General features: G+C 39.9%; 1 long non-coding RNA gene across 1 annotated transcript; it reads left to right on the top strand.

Moving 5' to 3' along the window:
• The first annotated feature begins 4,815 nt into the window (after positions 1-4,815).
• LOC117496494 lies at positions 4,816-5,924 on the top strand. The gene is made up of 5 exons (XR_004557289.1): positions 4,816-4,974; positions 5,111-5,149; positions 5,314-5,400; positions 5,496-5,524; positions 5,694-5,924. It is a non-coding gene; the product is annotated as an uncharacterized LOC117496494 (long non-coding RNA).
• Positions 5,925-6,141: the final 217 nt, after the last annotated feature.

Genomic DNA, 6,141 nt, shown 5'->3' with positions numbered 1-6,141 from the left:
GCATGGAAATTGTAAATTGACAATAAAGCTGATCTTTTGTACAGTGCTTTGGTTCTCTCTTTTATTTACCACAGTCAACAGACACAATTACAATAGTGCAGACACATCTTAGTGCAAAGATGAAATGTCAGTATCAAAACAGTACTCATACTGTATATTTGGATATTATTATGAGTATATTATGTTAAATGTGTGTTAAAGACAATGGGATGAGGTTGAAAGCTCTTTAAAAAGCTTTTGTATACCATCTTTACTGTGATAAATACATACATGTTAAGCATACACATCTGAAGAACTACGTTACACACACACACACACAGGTTAGTCTGTGTACCGCTGCACTGCTGCTGGTTTAAACAAAGACAGTCATGATGCTAGTGCTGTGCATGTAGGTTCTCTTTTATTTATCAGCAGCAGATCAATAAGTGTCAGTAGTATCAAAACAATATAATAACAGTGGCAATATAATATATATATATATATATATATATATAATAATAATAATAGGTAGGCTCAGCAGCAGACACACCTTAGTGCAAAATTAGGTGTCAGTATTAATAACAGTGGCATATATATATAATCACAATAATACAAAATGAACTGTCCCAGGTGTAGGCAATTTGGGGTGAAGTGTCTTGCCCAGGGACACAACGACATCCTGACTGCAGTGGGGTTTGAACCTGTGCTCCCCTGATCCGAACACCAACGCACCAGACCACTGCACCACACGCCTCCCAACAAGTCATTGTACAGTTTATCAACGACAAGTTTTTCTTAATTTTTGTATTGAAGGCCTGTTGGATTTAATCAGCTCGCTTAGCACTGCCAGAAGCCCAGCCTGAAAGGTATTTTGTTGCTCCACCTCGATTCCTGGGCCTTGTGTGAATGCAGCAGCCGTTCGTCGTGCATCTCCTTGGCACGCAGGTCCTCATTCTCCTTGCTGACCATGGCACGGCGGTCCATCGCCATGATGGTGTCAAGGAAGCTGTCATCGCGTGCCCACTTTCCTAAGGTGAAATATGCAAGATACAAGATCAGTTTAATCGCAACAACGACACAACATTGTCCAAATACCGGAAGGGGAGCAGCCCATAACAGAGAGCCCCCCACGTCAGAGTCATCACTGTGGGCGATCTCCACCTCTGAGTCTGTCTCTGCAGGCACACAACAGGAGGAACATGGGGAACACCTTTGATTTGACTATTAACATTTTAAATGGTGAAGGCACTAGCAATTGGGGGATGGAGGGCTCTCAGGACATGATAGGGAGGCGTGTGGCGCAGTGGATAAGTGCATTGGTGTTCGGATCAAGGGAGCACAGGTTCAAACCCCACTGCAGTCAGCATGTCGTTGTGTCCCTGAGACACTTCACCCCAAAGTGCTCCTGTGGGGATTGCCCACAGTATTGAGTAGGTAAGCTTTGGATAAAAGCGTCTAACAAGTGACATGTAATGATTCAAAAAGCTTTTGGCGGCCATATTGAATAACAAACCAATGTGGTTTACTTGTTATCCACAGTTTAGCTGCTAAATGTTACCTTTACAAAGCTACGCTGAAAACACAGCAAAGTTCATATAACGGTATTAGGTTAGTTGAACCTAATACTTTTATAGTTAAACTCAACACTTTTCTTTGTGCTCCACATATCTAAATGTATAAAGTGTGTTTTCACCTCCGTTCCCTCCTGTTTGCTGCAGTATGGCAGCAGCGGTCAGGATGGGATCCTCTGTGATCAGATAGTAGTCCTGATGGTGTCCGCTGACCGGGCGCAGGGTGTGGAGCTGCCTACTCTCAGCGGGGGGGAACTGAACGTGGAAACTGTGTTTCTCTGAGGGATCCTCCATGTAGTCTGAGAAGCCTTCTGAGGAAACAAGGTCAAACTATTTAGGATAATACTATGACAAGGAACAATGTTTAGGCAGTAAATAGAATTTCAATTACATTTCTACTTAAATGTGCAAAAATATTAGAACATCAGTCTCTGTGGCATGCAGGTAATCAACTGTTTAAGCTTTTACCATTAACATGTAGAATGAATGTTGCAAATTACTTGAAATTATAGCAACTACAATCTATTGTTTACCTCTATGCATTCAGTGTAGCCACAGAGGTAGCATTATGTCCAGCTAGCATGCTAATTGCTAACGTTATATTATCGTTTTATCCCGGAGGGGAAAACTAGTTTCTAATCCTGAGAGAAACACCTCGCCTGAAACACACGATTAGTGCCATGAGTTAGTGAAGCAAATTACAGAACATTGCACCCTTATTCACAAGTCAAAACGTGTTCATAGCGGGCATGGCTGAGAATAGCTAGCTAGCTAGATGTTGTTAGCCAGCTTGGACCTAACGTTAGCAAGTTCTAGCATGGCTAGCTCGATCTACTGAGCAAATAAAAGTACATCTAAGACCAGTATTGTGCAGATTAAAACAGTGCAGTGCATGTATTTTATTTTACCTTGGTAGTCGTCCCGACATGACTTTGCCAGGTCTGCTAACTTTGCTGATTCACGGAAACTGCATTCAGTAGAAGCTTCTGAATGCCGCGCTTCGCGTCCTCCGAGTAAATCGCCAGAAGCGCCGAGACATCCTCATCAATTCCACCGCTCCGATGATTTATTTAGTGTTGCTATAATAACTGCTTTCACAAAAGTAATCTCTTCGGGTAAGCGAGCAAATACATTGGCCGCTTCCAAAAAAAAATTCAGAGTCAAACGGGCGTGGTTTGCATTCCGCACAGCCAATCAGACGTACGAACTACTTTCTCCCACGACAGTCCCTGCTCTCTAGCAGGGACTGAAAAGCGGGTCTGACGAACTAAGTTGAGCTACTTTAGTTCCTGGGGCTTTTTGGTGTGAACGCAAATATATCGTAGTTCTGATGAACTATTGTGGGAAAAGTACACCAAAGTACTCCGGTGTGAACGCACCTATTGGGCCCAAAATCCTTTTCCCATTGACTTACATTGGGAAAGAGACGTCTGTATATCTGCAGATCTTTTAAAAAAACTAAATCAACTACCCAGTACGAACACTTGTATAGCCCTTCTTTAAATCACTAGGGTCTAAAAGTTGTAAAATGTGCTAAAAGCTGAATCCAGAGATATTAAACCTCTCCATTCATTTGACTGAGACGAGATTGGCCTTGAAGCTGCAGATTGGAGGCGGGGCTTAAGGGTACTTTTGCTCTCGAGAGGCAGGCCAATTTGACTTCATGTGTCCCTGACCAACTCTCATAACAATGAACAAGGTCCCGCCTCCAACTCTGTATACAGTCCTTTTTATACACCTATGGAGCATAGTTACAAAAATAGCACACTGACATGTAAGCATTTCTGTTAGAGAGATACTATTAAAACCGTCCATACCGTTATCTTTAGATCTGACTATAATAGAAAACAGACGTTCAGAGTTTCAAGGAGTGAACTTCTGTTTAGTTTTTTCGCTCCTCCTCTTCTGCACTGCCCACAAAGCCATCTAAGGATATTGGTTATTCTGACCAATTGTGTTCTTACAGGGTGTGAACAAACAGATGATGTCTGATGCTTGTCTGCTCATCATCAGAGGGTAACACCTCCAGAGCTCTGCTGCTGCTGCTGTTGAACACATTCTCACAGAAACACTTCCCCATCAGTACTCAGAAAATAACACTGAGCCACTTTGAAGAAGCAACTGATTCTCAAGCCACTAAAACATTAGTAATTTCCCCCACTATGACCATATTGCACCATGGGCGTCAAATGCTGGTGGGCGGGGAGTTTGAGTCACGTGAGCATCAATGTGCTCCGTCAACGTCACTTTTTTTTTTAAATGCAATGCTGTATTTTAGCACCATATTTGCACAAATGTTTTTGCAACTAAACTTCCTCAAAAGAAAGTACATCTTTCTCTCTTCTACAGAGTCATTAGTTCAGAGACGTCAGTTGAGGGCGTGAGAGCGAGAGACAGAGACGCAGAGACACGATGGTTGAATTCAGACGGATTAATTCAACATTAGTGGTGATACTGCTGCTTCAGTTTACAGGTAAGGATGAAAAACACATACATGAACTAAAGAAACTTTACTTAAAGTATTTCAATAACTAAAACTGATTTGAGTGAAGGGCCAAGTTTGCTGTTTGTTTTGAACAAAGTATTATGGGTGGATTCTTGGAGAAGGGACATTTGATAACGTTTGTTTTATGTATTATCATCTTCATACATAACTATAAAGAAACTGTTTTCAATGTTTTCTTTCTTTTATCTTTAACAGCAGTCACTGGACAAACTTCCCCCTTCCTCACTGTCAGAGCTGGACATAATGTCACTTTGCCTTGTGAAAATGTGATAAAACATCAGCACAAATGTAACAGTACTACCTGGGTCTACAGTCGTCATGGGGAAACAGCAAACGAGCTGATTAATCTTGGGCAGATAAGTACAGACGTGATTTCCAAAGCTAAATCAGACAGACTGAGTGTTACAGAAAACTGTTCTCTGGTTATAAGAAATATCACACCTGAGGATGTTGGTCATTTTACCTGCAGACAGTTCAACAGATCAGGAAAACAACAAGGTCCAGACTTTCCTGTTCTTCTGTCTGTTATTAACAGTGAGTATTTACATCATAATGTTTTCCTCTCATACTGTCAATATACTATAACACAACAATAATTATGATATCAGTGATAAAGTTAATTATACTCTTGTTGTCTTTCTCTCACATTATCTCTATTTTCAGTAACTCAAGATAAACAAAATGATAATGTCACCTTGTTCTGCGCTGTGTGGACATACAATGAGTGTAAACACACAGTGAAGTGGGTGTACGAGGGTAATCAGAATGACGTGGAGATAAGACCAGGTGCCTGTGTATCCAGGGTGACATTTGCTTCTCATCTTGATCAAAAGTCGCTCAAGTGTAACGTGACAGATACTGAGACTGGAGAAACTCTGCTGTGTGATGCTGGACCCCAGTCCTCGTGTCAGAAAACGGGTACATTTTATTTTATTTGATGATTTTAAGTGTAAAGATTACATTACGTTTCATTAAGTCTCGTCAGATGTTAAACTTAAAGTTGTTTGTATATCTTGTGTTGTGTTTTGTGATTTCATTGAATCCTCACCAAAAGGAAGCACACCAGCAGGGAGAAATGATCCCCCAGGACAAGGTAGTGACTAACATCCATCTCTCTGACTCCTTATGCAGCCTACATTATAAATGTTAGACCAAATAAATATTAAGGAAACATGTGAATTCTTTGAAGCGCAGGATTTGAAATGGTCTAGTAAGCTGCTGCCAAAATATTTTAAATGTTTTTTCTCTCTGTTCCAGATTGGTTGAGGTTCATCATCGTGTCTGTCGGTTTAGCATAGCTCATAATAATTGTGGTGACGGTCACGATATGGACGAGAGCTAAAGGTGAGAACATTCACTGAAGTCATTTTATTTAATTAATATTAGATAAAGCCGGATTGAGACTTGAAACTGAAGTTTACTCTTTCTTGTCTTTTCAGGGAACAGAGCACAGACGGATGATAATGCAGTGAGTTTCTAAATAATCAACGCTTGTGTTATTAGTATTTCAGTCTTTACAATAAGAATGAAACAGTACTAATTGTATTATTTATTACGTTAGTGATTGCTGCAAAAGAGGTGATTCACTTCTTCCATTTGATATCAGTTTCTCAAGTGTGTTGTGTTTATTTGTACAGGTGCATAATGATGAAGATGAAGGTGTAGTGACCTATGAAAACGTTGGAGAACCTTCTGCCTCCATCAGACTCCACTGATCAACAAGTTCAACATCAAAACAAACTCGTAAAGAAAAGTAAAGAAACGTGTAACATAATATTAGGTCGTTTCCTATTTGTTGTAAAAAGTAAGTCTAAATTGGCTTCAACTTTAAAAGCAAAAAATTAAGTTTTTTCCAAGTTTTTAAACGTTTTATTCACTTTTCTTTGTCTGGGTTTAAATTAACTTTAAGTCTCTTAACGATAAGTAATAGTTAATTTAATCTATGAAAAGAAATTGCCAATAACTTGTGATGTAATCGAGAGTAGTTCCTTAGATGTTGAAAAACGTCAGTTTAAAGCTCACAATCAAAACAATTAGTATAATAACATTTTATTCCTTTCTTTTTCCAGCTTAAGCTTTATGCAC

Source organism: Trematomus bernacchii, unplaced genomic scaffold (genome assembly GCF_902827165.1).
Source record: "Trematomus bernacchii unplaced genomic scaffold, fTreBer1.1, whole genome shotgun sequence".
Taxonomy (NCBI): domain Eukaryota; kingdom Metazoa; phylum Chordata; class Actinopteri; order Perciformes; family Nototheniidae; genus Trematomus; species Trematomus bernacchii.
Note: the sequence above shows the minus strand (reverse complement) of the source record. Positions and strands in the feature narration are given on the sequence as shown.